The sequence below is a fragment of the Bos indicus genome, chromosome 12, assembly GCF_029378745.1.
Source record: "Bos indicus isolate NIAB-ARS_2022 breed Sahiwal x Tharparkar chromosome 12, NIAB-ARS_B.indTharparkar_mat_pri_1.0, whole genome shotgun sequence".
NCBI classification, from domain to species: domain Eukaryota; kingdom Metazoa; phylum Chordata; class Mammalia; order Artiodactyla; family Bovidae; genus Bos; species Bos indicus.
Window position 1 is genome coordinate 65,932,459 of NC_091771.1, and position 15,591 is coordinate 65,948,049.

Here is a 15,591-nt window from a genome sequence, read left to right on the forward strand (position 1 = left end):
AGGTTCATGACACTGTACAGGAGATAGGGATCAAGAACATCCCCATGGAAAAGAAATGCAAAAAAGCAAAATGGCTGTCTGGGGAGGCCTTACAAATAGCTGTGAAAAGAAGAGAAGCAAAAAGCAAAGGAGAAAAGGAAAGATATAAACATCTGAATGCAGAGTTCCAAAGAATAGCAAGGAGAGATAAGAAAGCCTTCCTCAGCGATCAATGCAAAGAAATAGAGGAAAACAACAGAATGGGAAAGACTAGAATCTAATATCTTCAAGAAAATTAGAGATACCAAGGGAACATTTCATGCCAAGATGAGCTCGATAAAGGACAGAAATGGTATGGACCTAACAGAAGCAGAAGATATTAAGAAGAGGTGACAAGAATACACAGAAGAGCTGTACAAAAAAGATCTTCACAACCAAGATAATCACGATGGTGTGATCACGCACCTAGAGCCAGACATCCTGGAATGGGAAGTCAAGTGGGCCTTAGAAAGCATCACTACAAACAAAGCTAGTGGAGGTGATGGAATTCCAGTTGAGCTATTTCACATCCTGAAAGATGATGCTGTGAAAGTGCTGCACTCAATATGCCAGCAAATTTGGAAAACTCGGCAGTGGCCACAGGACTGGAAAAGGTCAGTTTTCATTCCAATCCCAAAGAAAGGCAATGCCAAAGGATGCTCAAACTACCACACAATTGCACTCATCTCACATGCTAGTAAAGTAATGCTCAAAATTCTCCAAGCCAGGCTTCAGCAATATGTGAATCGTCAACTTCCATATGTTCAAGCTGGTTTTAGAAAAGGCAGGGGAACCAGAGATCAAATTGCGAACATCCGCTGGATCATGGAAAAAGCAAGAGAGTTCCAGAAAAGCATCTATTTCTGCTTTATTGACTATGCCAAAGCCTTTGACTGGGTGGATCACAATAAACAGTGGAAAATTCTGAAAGAGATGGGAATATCAGACCACCTGACCTGCCTCTTGAGAAACCTATATGTAGGTCAGGAAGCAACAGTTAGAACTGGACATGGAACAACAGACTGGTTCCAAATAGGAAAAGGAGTACATCAAGGCTGTATATTGTCACCCTGCTTATTTAACTTATATGCAGAGTACATCATGAGAAATGCTGGGCTGAAAGAAGCACAAGTTGGATCAAGATTGTCGGGAGAAATACCAATAACCTCAGATATGCAGATGACACCACCCTTATGGCAGAAACTGAAGCCTCTTAATGAAAGTGAAAGAGGAGAATGAAAAAATTGGCTTAAAGCTCAACATTCAGACAATGAAGATCATGGCATGTGGTCCCATCACTTCATGGCAAATAGATGGGGAAACAGTGGAAATAGTGTCAGACTTTATTTTGGGGGGCTCCAAAATCACTGCAGATGGTGACTACAGCCATGAAATTAAAAGACACTTACTCCTTGGAAGGAAAGTTATGACCAACCTAGATAGCATATTCAAAAGCAGAGACATTACTTTGCCAACAAAGTCCGTCTAGTCAAGGCTATGGTTTTTCCAGTGGTCATGTATAGATGTGAGAGTTGGACTGTGAAGAAAGCTGAGGGCCGAAGAATTGATGCCTTTGAACTGTGGTGTTGGAGAAGACTCTTGAGAGTCCCTTGGACTGCAAGGAGATCCAACCAGTCCATTCTGAAGGAGATCAGCCCTGGGATTTCTTTGGAAGGAATGATGCTAAAGCTGAAACTCCAGTACTTTGGCCACCTCATGTGAAGAGTTGACTCACTGGAAAAGACTCTGATGCTGGGAGGGATTGGGGGCAGGAGGAGAAGGGGACGACAGAGGATGAGATGGCTGGATGGCATCACTGACTCGATGGATGTGAGTCTGAGTGAACTCCGGGAGTTGGTGATGGACAGGGAGGCCTGGCGTGCTGTGATTCATGGGGTTGCAGAGTCGGACACAACTGAGCGACTGAACTGAGTGCAAGCCTTGGTTACAGCACTAACATTCACAGCAGTGGCCTCAGCCGTCTTAGGAGTTACAGCACCTGTGGTGGCCTGTAGTGGGAGCTGAGGTGTGATGTGCAGGGTGCTGTGGGGCTAGAGTTGACCTTGAACAGCACAGCTTTGAAGTGCCAGGGTCTACCTATACACAGATGCTTTTCCAGTAGTAAATACAATAGTAATCTGTGATTCAGAGTTGGTTCAATCCTCTGATGCAGAAACTTGGATACTGAGGAACCATGGATTCTAAGGAACCACCAGTATAGAGGGCCAACTCAGTAATATGTGGATTTTTCAACTGTGCCCAGGGTTGGCACCTCTAGCCCCTGCATTGTCAAGGGTCAATTGTATATTGGGGATTCAACTGGAAGTCAGGCAGTCAAGGGATCTGGTAAATGTTGCTGCTTCTACTATACTCTGCCCTCCCCTTGACCTGCAGCTCATCCATCCCCCCAGTGCTCGGGATGTTGCAGGTCAATAGCTCACAGCTGGCATCGTCTCCACAAAACTTCCAAAAGACTCAGAATCCATGCTCTGCTCCTTCAACCCTTCCCCAGTCCCCAGCCATGAGGCAAAGACTAAGGTCCACAAGAGTGGCATCATTGCCTCAGGGGGGAACCAACTCTGTGCTGCGGTTGGTGCTTCAGTGCTTCCTTGTGGGAACAGAGGGAGCTAGATGCCAGCCAAGACGCTATTCTCACCTCACTTTTTTCTCTGGCTGTATCCCGTAGGCCTCACTCCCCCTTTACCTGACAGCACTTCTCCAATAACATCTGAAGCAAAAATCTGCTTCCAAGGAAACTGATTTAACAGAGTGATTTTCACAGAGACCTGCAGGTTAGGTAGGAACTTGCTATTTGGAAAGGGGTAGAGAGGAGAGAGAATGTCAGGCAGATGAATGCCAACTATGAAAGGCATATGGGAGAAACAGTCTCAGATAAAGAGTAGAGTGAAATGAGCATGGAGCAGGGATACAGGGTCAGTAGGTGATTGGAGAAAAGAGGTGGAAACCAGAGGGGAAGCTGAAGAGGTTAGAAATCTTTGTATGCTAAATTACATCAACATCCAGTTAATGCCAACAATTGTGGAAAGTCCAGAATATCATCTATATTTTAGTCTATATAAAATTTATGACACTTGAAAAAAACTTCTGTATTTGATAGTGTGAAAAATAATTCTCAAATTATTTATTTTGCATATATTGTGAGAAAGAGAGGGCTGTTATCATGGAATTCTAAATTGCCTTCTGTGCTCAATGCTGCTGATCCCAGAGGCAATTTATAAGGCTGTAGCAAGCTACAGTGGGCAATGTTAGCATCTTGTTGAAATTCTCATTCTCTTTTGCAAAGGAAGGGCTTCAAAATGCAGTATGAAGAGCATATTGTAAGTCTATAGGACATAATATTTAACAGGTAGAAAACATGTATTTAGCCTAACAATTTCCATGATAGGCCACTCAGGTTTTAAGCACATTTATTCTGATGTAGTCCATAATCTGGCAGTTATCTAGGAATGTGATTCTTCAGTAGCTATGGAATGCATTACTGTGTATGGCACTAAGCACAGTTCAGTTCAGTTCAGTTCAGTCGCTCAGTCGTGTCTGACTCTTTGCGACCCCATGAATCGCAGCACGCCAGGCCTCCCTGTCCATCACCAACTCCCGGAGTTCACTCAGACTCACATCCATCGAGTCAGTGATGCCATCCAGCCATCTCATCCTCTGTCCCCTTCTACTCCTGCCCCCAATCCCTCCCAGCGTCAGAGTCTTTTCCAATGAGTCAACTCTTCGCATGAGGTGGCCAAAGTACTGGAGTTGCAGCTTTAGCATCATTCCTTCCAAAGCACACCCAGGGCTGATCTCCTTCAGAATGGACTGGTTGGATCTCCTTGCAGTCCAAGGGACTCTCAAGAGTCTTCTCCAACACCACAGTTCAAAAGCATCAATTCTTCAGCGCTCAGCTTTCTTCACAGTCCAACTCTCACATCCGTACATGACCACTGGAACAGACATATATTATAGTTCCAGTGAAACACATTTTGAAAATGTATATAAAATATGGAAAAAAAATACTTGTGAGTTACATCTGACTGCCAAACATGGGACTAAATTAAGGGTTATTTTATCAAACTCAACACTTCTCTACCATTTGAATTGTAACTAATGACACATTTCTGTTTGGACTTGAAATTACCATAATTGATGACTTTCCACAAATACACTGATGAGGCCCTCATTTTTGCCCCCTAGATTTTTATGATAGACTCCTAATTCATCTACGTGCCACCTCCCTTAGAGATTCATTTCCTATTCAGCTGATTATTATTTAAATAAATCAACAATGCAGTTCCTTTCTTGTAAACCCTCTCACAGAATTAAATTTCTCTGCAAGTCTAGTACATCTAGACTTGTCCATCTACAGAGACATCTCTTTGTACTCTGTCCAATACATCTTCAATCCAAGTACACCAAATAACCTTTGATATCTCTGTGGTTGGCAACAAACATTTCATTCTTGGAGTTTTCTCTTCACAGTCCTTCAAAATCAAGAGTAAATGACAGCATTTTATAAAGCTTGATCAACTGGGCATTTTGCTTCTCTGGTGTATGCCCTTACACTTACACTAGGTGTATGCTCTTGTGATAGCCCTTGTCTAAGACACTCTTTAATTGCTCACTTGGGTGTGTGTCTCTTTCACTTGATTATTCCATGAGTGAGTCCCAGGTTTCATCTAAGTAAGGTTCGGACATGCCCAGCAAAGTGAAACTGGGAGCATGGGTGGCTAAAATTTTAATTACAGGGAGAACCATCTAAATATAAGGAGCATAGGGAGCCGTGTGGACATAGAAGCGGTCTGATTTCAAATATACCCTAGTGTCTGTTACTCAAATTTATTTCCCAGTTTAGTCCCCATTGTATGTGAAGTCAGAGGAAATATGGGAGTGTGGTGCACCTGTGCATTCTGCCTCAGACAGTCAGACAGCATTTGGACTGATGAGCCATCCATCCATGATAGATGACGTCCCATCCATGAGAGCACCGATATCAGTGGTGAACCCAGGAAGCTGAGACTATGGTCCCCACAGAGACCATGATGCTGTGTGCTGCAGTACCATTGGTTCTGTGGGTTTAATGCCTGCCCAAACAGGGGCTGACTTTAGAGACAACTGATTTCAAGGGCTCTTTGGAAAGCTTGGATCTAGCATTTTACAGGCAATGATCATTAGCGTGAAAATTAACTTAATGTAGCCTTGTTTACACAGCTTGGTAAGGTCTGAAGAGACTGCCTATACCTCAGTATTACAATTACATCTGGTTAATAACAGTAGAAAACATAACTATTAAGGCCATGGCTAAGTATGTTGTATTATCTTCAATTATGTATTAAAGAGGTATTATTATGATATCTATTTTCAGAAGAGGAAAGTAAGGATTGGAGACATTAAGTCACTAATGTAAGATCCAATCAGCAGCAGCAAGTAGCAGGGTTAAAGCTGGAAATGATGCAGAGCACATGTTATTTCCATCCTTGTGCTCTAGTGCCCAGTCCCTAATAAATTACATGTGTGAGTGCTGAGCAACTGAATGAATACAAGAATGTAAGAATAGCTAGTAGATTTTTTTCATTCAAGTAACAGCACAGATGTCTACACTGAAAGTGTGAATATTTTCAAATGCCTGTGGTGTGACCCACATGAGCAATAGGACAGTGTTGAAGTCTAGTTCACTGATCAAATCTCAATGCAGTGCTAAAAATACCATTCATGCAACCATCAGAAAAGAATTAAATCTTTCTCCATAATCCTTCAAACCTCCCTTTAGTCTCTGCCTACACACACCTACATGAACATTGTAATGTGTAACTGCCCAATAAAATTGCTTTAAAGCTCTTCCTGCTAACCTTTAACCCTAGGACTGTGTATAATTTATTATCCTATAAACAATCAGATCCTTTCCTTTTTTTTTTTGAGATTTCATTTTTTCCTGCTCCTCCACCAATTTTGCTTCTTTACTGGATAATATTGAATTAAGACATTTTTATTATTTGCCATTTTCATTTAAGAGGTTTGCTCCCTGCTCTTAATTAGCATTTAATGAAAGTGGAGTATGTTATCTATAAAAAATCATTGCTTGTATTTTTTTCTTGTACTTTTTGTATTTCTCTCTCAGCCTTGAACTGGTGTCCATTGTAAAGAGAAGTTTTCCACTTCTGATCTCAGTTATGTGATTATCTTTTGGGGATGTTGTGATCTGAAGCAAAATATAGTTAAGCCTTTCATCTTCATCTACGGGTAGTAGGATCTATATATTTAATATGAAGGCAGATAAAAAAAATGTGAATCCATGCTATGTGGTAGTGCCTGAAGATTATAAACTATCAATGTCCAATTCCAGACTTAATTCTGTTAACTAACTACTTAAGTGTATAGGAACAATTATGTTCTGAGATGGCCTCATAAAGTTGTTAATGTATTTCTTAAATTTCCAAACTCTATACCGTATTTCTTCTGTATTAAATAAGAAATTTGGGGTGTCCCAGGTGGCGCTAGTGGTAGAGAATCCACCTGCCAATGTGGGAGGCTCAGGAGAGGTGGGTTGGATCCCTGGGTTGGGGAAGATCCCCTGGAGGCAGAAATGGCAATCCACTCCAGTATTCTTGCCTAGACAATCCCATGGCAGGGAAGCCTGGAGGGCAATAGTTCATGGGGCCACAAAGAGTCAAACATGATTGACCGACTGAGCACACACACAAATAAGAAATTACCTTGAAATAAAAATCTATATTTAAAAAAATAGATCTCAGATAGGAACATGAAAACTATGTGCTTTTATTTAAACCTTGGAACTACACTTTTTGCTCTCTTGTTTTCCTCAACACCCTCACTCTGCTTCAGTTACCTTAAAAACATTTCCTAAATTCTCATTTCCTTCCAGACAATGTCAGACTTTGGTCAGGTGACTTCCTGTTCAGAGTAACATCTTGCAGAGGGACACGTTTGACTACTGCGAGATCTGGGGCTCTGCTTGACTCTACAAGGCAATAGGTGCCTTGGAAAAGTGTGGCCAAGCTCCGCCCTCATTGGCACTTGGGGAAGCTGGTTCTTGTTAAGGTGATCCGATTGCCTGGTGGCTCAGATGGTAAAGCGTCTGCCCACAATGAGGGAGACCTGGGTTCGATCCCTGAGTTGGGAAGATCCCCTGGAGAAGGGGAATTTTCTAAGAGCCCCTAGAAAATTCCATGGATAAAGGAGCCTGGTGGGCTACAGTCCATGGGGGAGCGTCGCAAAGAGTCTGACACAACCGAGCTGAACTGAATACTTCCCCACTGTTTTCCAGATGAACTTCAAGCTTCTACATTTGACATTAAAGGCCCCCAAAGATCTGGCATCTGCTTACATGTGTCTCGAACCTCACTTCCTGTCCTTCTTCATCCACCACGTGTGCTTTACCCTCAGCCATCACATAACTAATGGTAATTTCCCGTGTGTGCCACTTGATTTCATGCCCCATGACTCCCAGCTCTTCCTTCCATCAGGTGTGCCCTTTATCCTCTTGTCTTAAGAATATCCTATTTCTCCTTCAGCACCTACTTTACAAGAGGATTTCTCAGAGAATATTTCATTATACTCTAAATTTTATTACTATTTTTTGACATTTCATTGATTTCATTTTTTTCTTAAAGCTTATTTTTGAAACTTTGTATTATAATGCATCATTGTTTCCCAGTGCATATTGTAGGGATTTGCTGAGCTGACTCATTTGAAAAGACCCTGATGCTGGGAAAGATTGGGGGCAGGAGGAGAAGGGGATGACAGAGGATGAGATGGTTGGATGGCATCAGCAACTCGATGGACATGGGTTTGGGTAGACTCCGGGAGTTGGTGATGGACAGGGAGACCTGGTGTGCTGCGGTTCATGGGGTCGCAAAGAGTGATGGAACTGAACTGAACAAAATTGCTATTGAGTGGTTTTTCTAGTAAAATTCAGCTCTGGAGTTGAATAATAGCAAATCCAATTTTACATTTTTTGGGGGTAAAATGTTTACTTACTCAATTACATATAATTTCATCTATTATGTTTATAATCCAGTACTTTTTTTTTCCAGGTCAATGCCACAATTATAATGAATGTTAGATAAACAAACCACTTTTCCTGAGGAACATATGAGCCTTCTTATTCTTGGTCCTCCTATAACTTTTCCCTTGGCTCTTGTAATCTTCTATCACTCTCTGCTTTAAGAGCAAGAATCACTTTATAAAATCAGAAGTGACAAGTATCAGAAGAAAAGTAAAGTAAGGCTAGGTGGGAGAGAACTTTCTCTAATATTTGAGGGTATAGAATTTGTTCACTTTTGTCCTGCAGTTTATTTACTGTGGCTACAAGCTTAGGTGTCTGCACAGGCTTAATGAAGGCAGAATGATGGGTCTATTTTTGTAGTTATTTGTTGTCATAACCTTGTTTGCTGTTCAGGCTGATTGAGCATCTCCTAAGAAAATATACTTGTCACAAGGTGCTGATTATTGTCACTTCAAAGCTGGGTTTGCTTGTCCAGTACTGACTTCCAATTTAAAGAAGTTAGAGTCAACCTATCTCAGCACTGCTCAGCTTAGGATGCTGCATATGCTCTACTGAGCAGAGTTTGGTGCTGTTGTCATTTCATAGAAAAGATACAGCACTGACTTCATTTAATACTAAACTACCTGGTGGTTCAGATGGCAAAGAATCTGCCTGCAAGGTGGGAGACCTGGGTTCGATCCCTGGGTTGGGAAGTCCTCTGGAGAAGGAAACAGCTACCCACTCCAGTATTCTGGTCTGGAGAATTCCATGGACTGTATAGTCCATACTGAGAGACTTTCACTTTCACACAGGTGTAAGCTTTTATTTATAGGGTATTTAGGAAAGCATCACACAGATAGAATAAGTAAAAGGTAATATGCAAATTATTTTGCTTGCAATGAAGTCAAATATAAACAAAACACATCCATTTATATCATTGAATAATTAACAGCCACCATCTGCTTTGTGTCTGTGATATGCCAGCCATGATAATTGAGGCCTTTGTCTGAGTTGTTCAGTTTTTTCCCTTTTACCAACCCTATGAAATAGGTGTATTTTCCTCATTTTATATATGAGGAAACTGTAAAAGACTGTATAAGATTGTATAAATCTTCATGTAAGACTCCACCCCAGTTCATATAATTATTAAGTTTCAGAGCTGTGGGTTAAAACTAATTCTGCCTGTTTTCAAAGCTTGTGATTTTTATCTTGGCAATCTCACATTTGGTAATGTGCTATAAATGATATTCTTCACTGCTCCTCATTTTGTCTTTCCTTAAGTGAAGGTACCATCAAAGGAACACCTGAGAAGCTAAACTTTAAAAAATGTATTACATTCTGAGCTAGTACAGATGAATAAGAATGAGATCCTCGTTGCTAGCTTCAGTATTTTTTCCTGAAAATGTGTTAAAATATGATTTGTTGAAAGAATACATTTTAAGTTACACAATCATTAGCTTATAAGTATGCATTTTCTTTACATTTACATGCATTTTTAGTAGGACTGTCTGAAATTCCTTTGAAATGCTGAGACTCTTCAGGCTGAGAAGTATCCAGCATTCCTGATGTTTCTGTATCTTTGGTTGCCATCCAGTGGTGGCAGTCATATACTTCTGTGATGAAGAAAGAACAAAACCCCTCTATTTTCCAAGCAGACTGTCTCTTGTAATTTAAAAGCAACTGATTGATGCTAACTTTGTGTAGCTAATTCATGAAAGTGTTAGCCATAGACACCACTGAGTACAAGAAATTAAGAAAAATCTAGATATTTAGATATTGTCAAATGCAACTAGTTCTTGGTAAGGGGAATTTATTCATTTTACTTTTCTCAGAAAATTTATATATAAACAACATATATTCCTTCAAAAATATGTATTTATGTTAAATTTTTCTTTATATTCCAAAGTCAATAAGTAGCAAATTCTTCTAACAGTAATTAATGCAGTCAAATCAAGTCCTGGACTTCTAACATTTTCCTCAAAGGTAATGTCTCACCAATGGGAGGTTTTATCCTTCAAATAAAGAATTTAACAAAGTAGCATTTAGATTATTTCTTCCCAGATGGCCAGCTGGTAGTCTGTGGCATTGGTATAGTTTATAGGAAGTACTTGAAAGCAATGGACTTCCCAGGGGACTAAGTGGTAAAGAATCTGCCTGCCAATGCAGGAGCCACAGGAGACGTCAGTTCAATCTTTGGGTCAGGAAGATCCCTTGGATATTCTTGCCTGGAGAATCCCATGGACAAAGGAGCCTGGCAGGCTTCAATCCATAAGGTCATACAGTTGAACACGACTGAGCCCACACACACTTTAAAGCAATGGCTTCCAGAAACATAGAAATTCTGAGAACAGAGATGAGGAACAAATATTTGTATAAAACAAAATGGGATTACATTTAAACCACTTAAAATAAGGCCTTCCCTGGTGGCTCAGATGGTAAAGAATCCACTTCCAGTGTGGGAGACCTGGGTTTGATCCCTTGGTAGGGAAGATCCCCTGGAGGAGGGAGGGCATGGCAACCCACTACAGTATTCTTGCCTGGAGCATCCCCATGGACAGAGAAGGCTGGTGGGCTGCAGTCCATGGGATTGCAAAGAGTCAGACACAACTGAGTGACTAAGCACACACTGAAAATAAGGAAATAAAATGGACACTCCCAATAGTTAAAAACAAAAGTACAGTGTTTATCTGTTCATAACATTGAATACTTGTATTTGAGATTGTCTTTTTTTAAGTTTAAAGATGGGAAAATTTGGAATTGAAGTAATTATTAGAAAAATATCTTTCATCTGAGTAAGTAGTTGTGTGTCTTTGGGTGGACGATTTTATTCTGATTTCACAAATCGTAGATTGGAAAATAGTTGGGTAAAGAAAAGTTCTTTCTTTTAAAATTACTTGTTTACTCTCCAAAAATATATTGATCTAAATAGCAACAGTGTAATTCTTATTTGTTTAAACATTTCAGAATTATAGTGCATATTAAATCCCCTTCGTCTAGATTAACCAACTGCTCTCATTCTGCTGCATTGCATTCACTCTCTATCTGTAAGTACAATCTATATAAATATATATACACACACTATATATTGTATATAATATATAGTTGTTCTCCTATCTCACATATTGCACACACATATGGACTTGTACTCATACTCTTAATTTCTGTTGCAGAACCATTTGAAAGTTAAGTTGCTAATTTTTGATACTTTATCCTGAATAATTATTATCTAAGAACTTTAATACCTGAATTACCTAAGAATAAGAACAAAACTCCAACACATAACCAGAACATTATACAATAAATATAATGTTTATGTGATATTATCTAATACATAGTTCATATTCTGGTTTTCCCCATTTTACCAAAAATATCCTATGTGAAAGTTATGTTTGTTGAACAAAGTGAAAGTCTGTTGAGAAATTGTAGAGAGGATGAGTCAGAGCTCTCTGAACCAAGGGAGTGAGCCATGGGCTGGACTGTGGTCTGATAGAGAGCAGACAAAGGAGAATTCAGATTGAGACCAGAAGCAAAACAAAATGTGAGGGAATCAGCTCATACTGTCTTAGAAAGAGCTGGATGTTAAATTTTCACAGATTTTAAGATCTAGCTTACATTGTTAGCTTAAAATTACCATGAAGGAAGTTTTTACACTACAGTGATAGGAAGTTGTTATAATTCAAGCCTACTCCCATAATCTTAGAGAGTTAGTTGTTTAACACTTAGCAGCTTATTTGGGTAATAAGCTGTTTTATTAAATAATATATACCATGTTTATTAAATATGATGTTTATAAATATTTATATAATTATAATAGTAATAATGTTAATAGCTTAGTTGGCTAAGGAGGTCAGAGAGTAGTTGATTAACAATTCCATGTATGATTTTTAATTTAAATTTATATTTACTGATTAATAATAATCAGGTTAGAAGATGTATACAGTGTTGCTGGTCATTAAGAGGCACCTTTCACCTTCTACCACTCTACCAAGATTGCTTTCTCTATTGTCACCAATGATCTTTACTTTGCTGAGTCCTAGAGTCAGTCCAACATCTGCTGGAGAAGGGATAGGTTACCCATTCCAGTATTCACGGGCTTCCCTTGTGGCTCAGCTGGTAAAGAATCCACCTGCAATGCAGGAGACCTGGGTTCGATCCCTGGGTTGGGAAGATCTCCTGGAAAAGGGAACAGCTACCCACTCCAGTATTCTGGCCTGGAGAATTCCATGGACTCTATAGCCCATGGGGTTGCAAAGAGTTGGACAGGACTGAGCAACTTTCACTTTCACTTTTCACAGTCAGTTTCTCAAGAGTCTTTGTAATTGGTCTATAAGCAGTATTTTGAGACATTGTATTTCTCCCTCTGCTTGGTCCACTTCTTCACATGGCTTTGAAGAGACCACCTGCTTTGGTTGTCATCCTACCTCACGAGTTGTCCTGTCACCATCTCCTTTGCTAATTCTTCCTCTTCTTGCTCTGACTTCATACTGGAGCTCAGGCCACAGTTCTTTTCTCCATTTGCACCAGTGTTTGTCATCCATGGCAGTACTGCCATTTTGCTTCATATACCTCACTAATTCTTTATTGTGTGGGACTTCCTTGTGCACTTTAGGATGCTTAAACCCACCAGATACCCATTGCTAAACCCTTGGCTCACATAACAGGAGGGATCCAGGGCTCCATCAGTCACCATATATATTACAAAGTCTAGCACCTTGACCTAGATGGTATATCAGATCTGGATTTTGTTTCTTACATCTGTGATTTATAAACCAGTATAGGATAGAAGAATGTCAAGGGGAAAAATAATTGGTTGAAATATTCAGCTACGTGGGCACCCCTGATGGCTCAGTGGTAAAAAGAATCTACCTGCCAATGCAGGAGACAAGGGTTCGATCCGGGGGTCAGGAAGATCCCACAGAGGAAGAAACAGCAACCCACTCTAGTATTCTTGCCTGGAAAATCCTATGGACAGGGGAGCCTGGTGGGCTACAGCCCATGGGGTCGCAAAGAGTTAGACACCACTGAGCATATACATGCAGGCAATAGTGTGTATGCAGCTATATTCATAACTCAGATTTGTGGCTCCAGTCCTTGTTTTGCATTTGATTACAAGGTCATTTTGTTAACTATCACTTCTCTCTTTCATCACTCATTTCATGTTCTCCTTGTTTTCAGAGAGAACCTCAGTAAGTTTTTTTTTCTGGTTGGATGACTCTAATTTTATTCCTGAAGGTCTAATCCTCAATGCTCCTGCCTTTATTGTATTGCTATAGTCTTTCATGAAACATTACCATTGAACATAAAAGGAATAAGAGGTACCCAGTGAAACTTCTGGTTACAGAGTCTTCCCTGCCCACTGTGTAACAACACAGTCTTCTCTAGATAATCAGCATCAGTCACTCTATCTAGTATACTAATGCATGCTTTCTATGACTATTGGCTTAATAGTATGAGAACACAAAATAGCAAAGTGACAATCTCAACTACCAATTCATTAAAATCTTTGTGTATCTTTGGTGGAAGCAGTCCTTCCTTAGAGAAGTTTCATTTCTGGGTCTGCTCAAACAGAGAAAAATTGGCCACTGTTAAATGACAGTTTTTAAGCTTTTTCTCATCAGGCATTTCAGTGCATGAACCTAAAGCTATCTTACTATTTAACACATTTATTGTAATTACTAGTTTGTAGGTATACCTTTCCTATTATCTAGTGAGATAATTGGGATTAGTAGTTTATATTGTACAATCTGTATGTTCTAGAATCTCATATAGAAGGAGACTACTAGATACAGAGTAGATGAATCACAGAATGTGTATAAGCAAGATGGAAGGGAGGGAGGAAGTAAGGAATGAAGAAGAAAATTTGTCTTAGTTTTACTGAAGAAATTTGGCAAGGTCCAAAACTACTATCTCTTTATGGATGAACTACAGATGTCTGCTTGGATTAAATCAGAGCAAGAATGATTTTACAATAGTTCTGCCACCAAATATTTACTTATTTTTGTTTTATTTTTTTAATGTCTTATAACAATCAACACATTGGCAATTTGGTTTAGGTATTAACTGTTGACATACCTGGAGATTTAGAAATTAATTTTATTTCATTTTGAAAATGTACGAGTTGATAATGTTTATTTATTATTTAATTATTCTCAGGTAAGCTATACACTAAAAAGTGAAATGTCATCAAAGGGTTTATCACAAAAAGTAACAGTTCCTCTGAATTATTATCCCAAAGGCAACAAAACTTAGCCCTCTGTTTGGGGATCTTTCTGTTCTATCTTCATGTCACTAAATAGATACTTTCATTGCTATTTTCTGGTGTGTATGTTCCAGATACCTCTTAACTAATTATCCTTCTGATGGATGCCAATGAGGAGCTCTCAACCTCTTCATTTGCCTTTTCCAACATTGTCCATCTACTGATATTGATTGCTTAGTTCTTCTAGAATGTCCTAGTTGCTTTAAATAAAATGCTCACTCCTTTCATTTCTGACTTGCTACCTCTTGTGAGTATACGTGGTAAATGAGGTGCTCCTCCTGCCCCCTCATCCCTTCTACATTCTGAGTGTCGACCGCACTCCCCTCCTTGGCTAGTGCCTGTCCTCTTCCCACTCAGGCTTTCTCCACCGGCTTCACCTGATGCCACTTTTCCACATGCTTTCTTTCAAAAACGTGTTGATATTTTGTCTTTGCTGTTAGTGCATTCCTGATCTCTCTATTTATGGGTTGAAATCATTACTTCTCTATTTCTGTTGTAATAAGATATAAGATGGAGAGGTTAAAAGAGTATTGTTTATTTTTTTAATTCAATATTTTATAGTTTTGTTTAGGTTTTGTTCTTTAGTCTACTTTTATTTTCTTTTTTTAATGGTAGTTCTTGACTTGATTTTTATCTTTTTGCAGGTGTGTGAAACTTTAATTGCTGATTTTTTTCTTATGGCATATCAAGTTGTAAAATTATTTATTTGCCCTTTTAGTTTATTATCTATGCTTCATAAACTTCAGGTTCATCTCATGTGTCATAGTATTGCTCTACTTTACTAAGCTGGGCTATAAAATAAAATAATGATTTGCTTACATATAAAATGTATAAGCTGTTTAACAATAATTATAACTTCTTAATGTAGGATAAAATTTATAGCACAGGCTCACATAAATTATCTGATTTTGAAAAAGACAGTTTTGATGTTTGTCTAAATAAAAAATTCATGCTCAACTTTTTCCTTTAAAATTAAGCTTTGATAAAGAATTATAATTAACTTCCAGAATCCCCAATTCTAGATTACGTTCCTCTTCCTGGTGTCTCATTTTATTCTATAATTTAGAGACAACTTGTTTGAGCATAGTATAGCATCAAATACTGTAAAAATGAACTTTATTACTATACAAATGGTGATGTTTGTACTGATATTGAATAATTTATTTTTTAATACTGGGAAAGCATTTTCTCATCCATCTTTTTATTAATAAATAAAAGCACAATTCCCAGTTTTTATTTTTCTTCTTTAAATGAATCATCTGAGGTCATTTCAATAAATTCCTATTCTTTCAGAATTCCTCAA

General features: G+C 38.9%; 1 protein-coding gene across 9 annotated transcripts in view; it reads left to right on the plus strand.

The window, feature by feature from the left end:
• The window catches only part of GPC5 (glypican 5), a 1,588,740-nt gene that overhangs the window by 426,821 nt on the left and 1,146,328 nt on the right, over positions 1 to 15,591 (plus strand). The gene's annotated exons all lie outside the window — the stretch shown is intronic.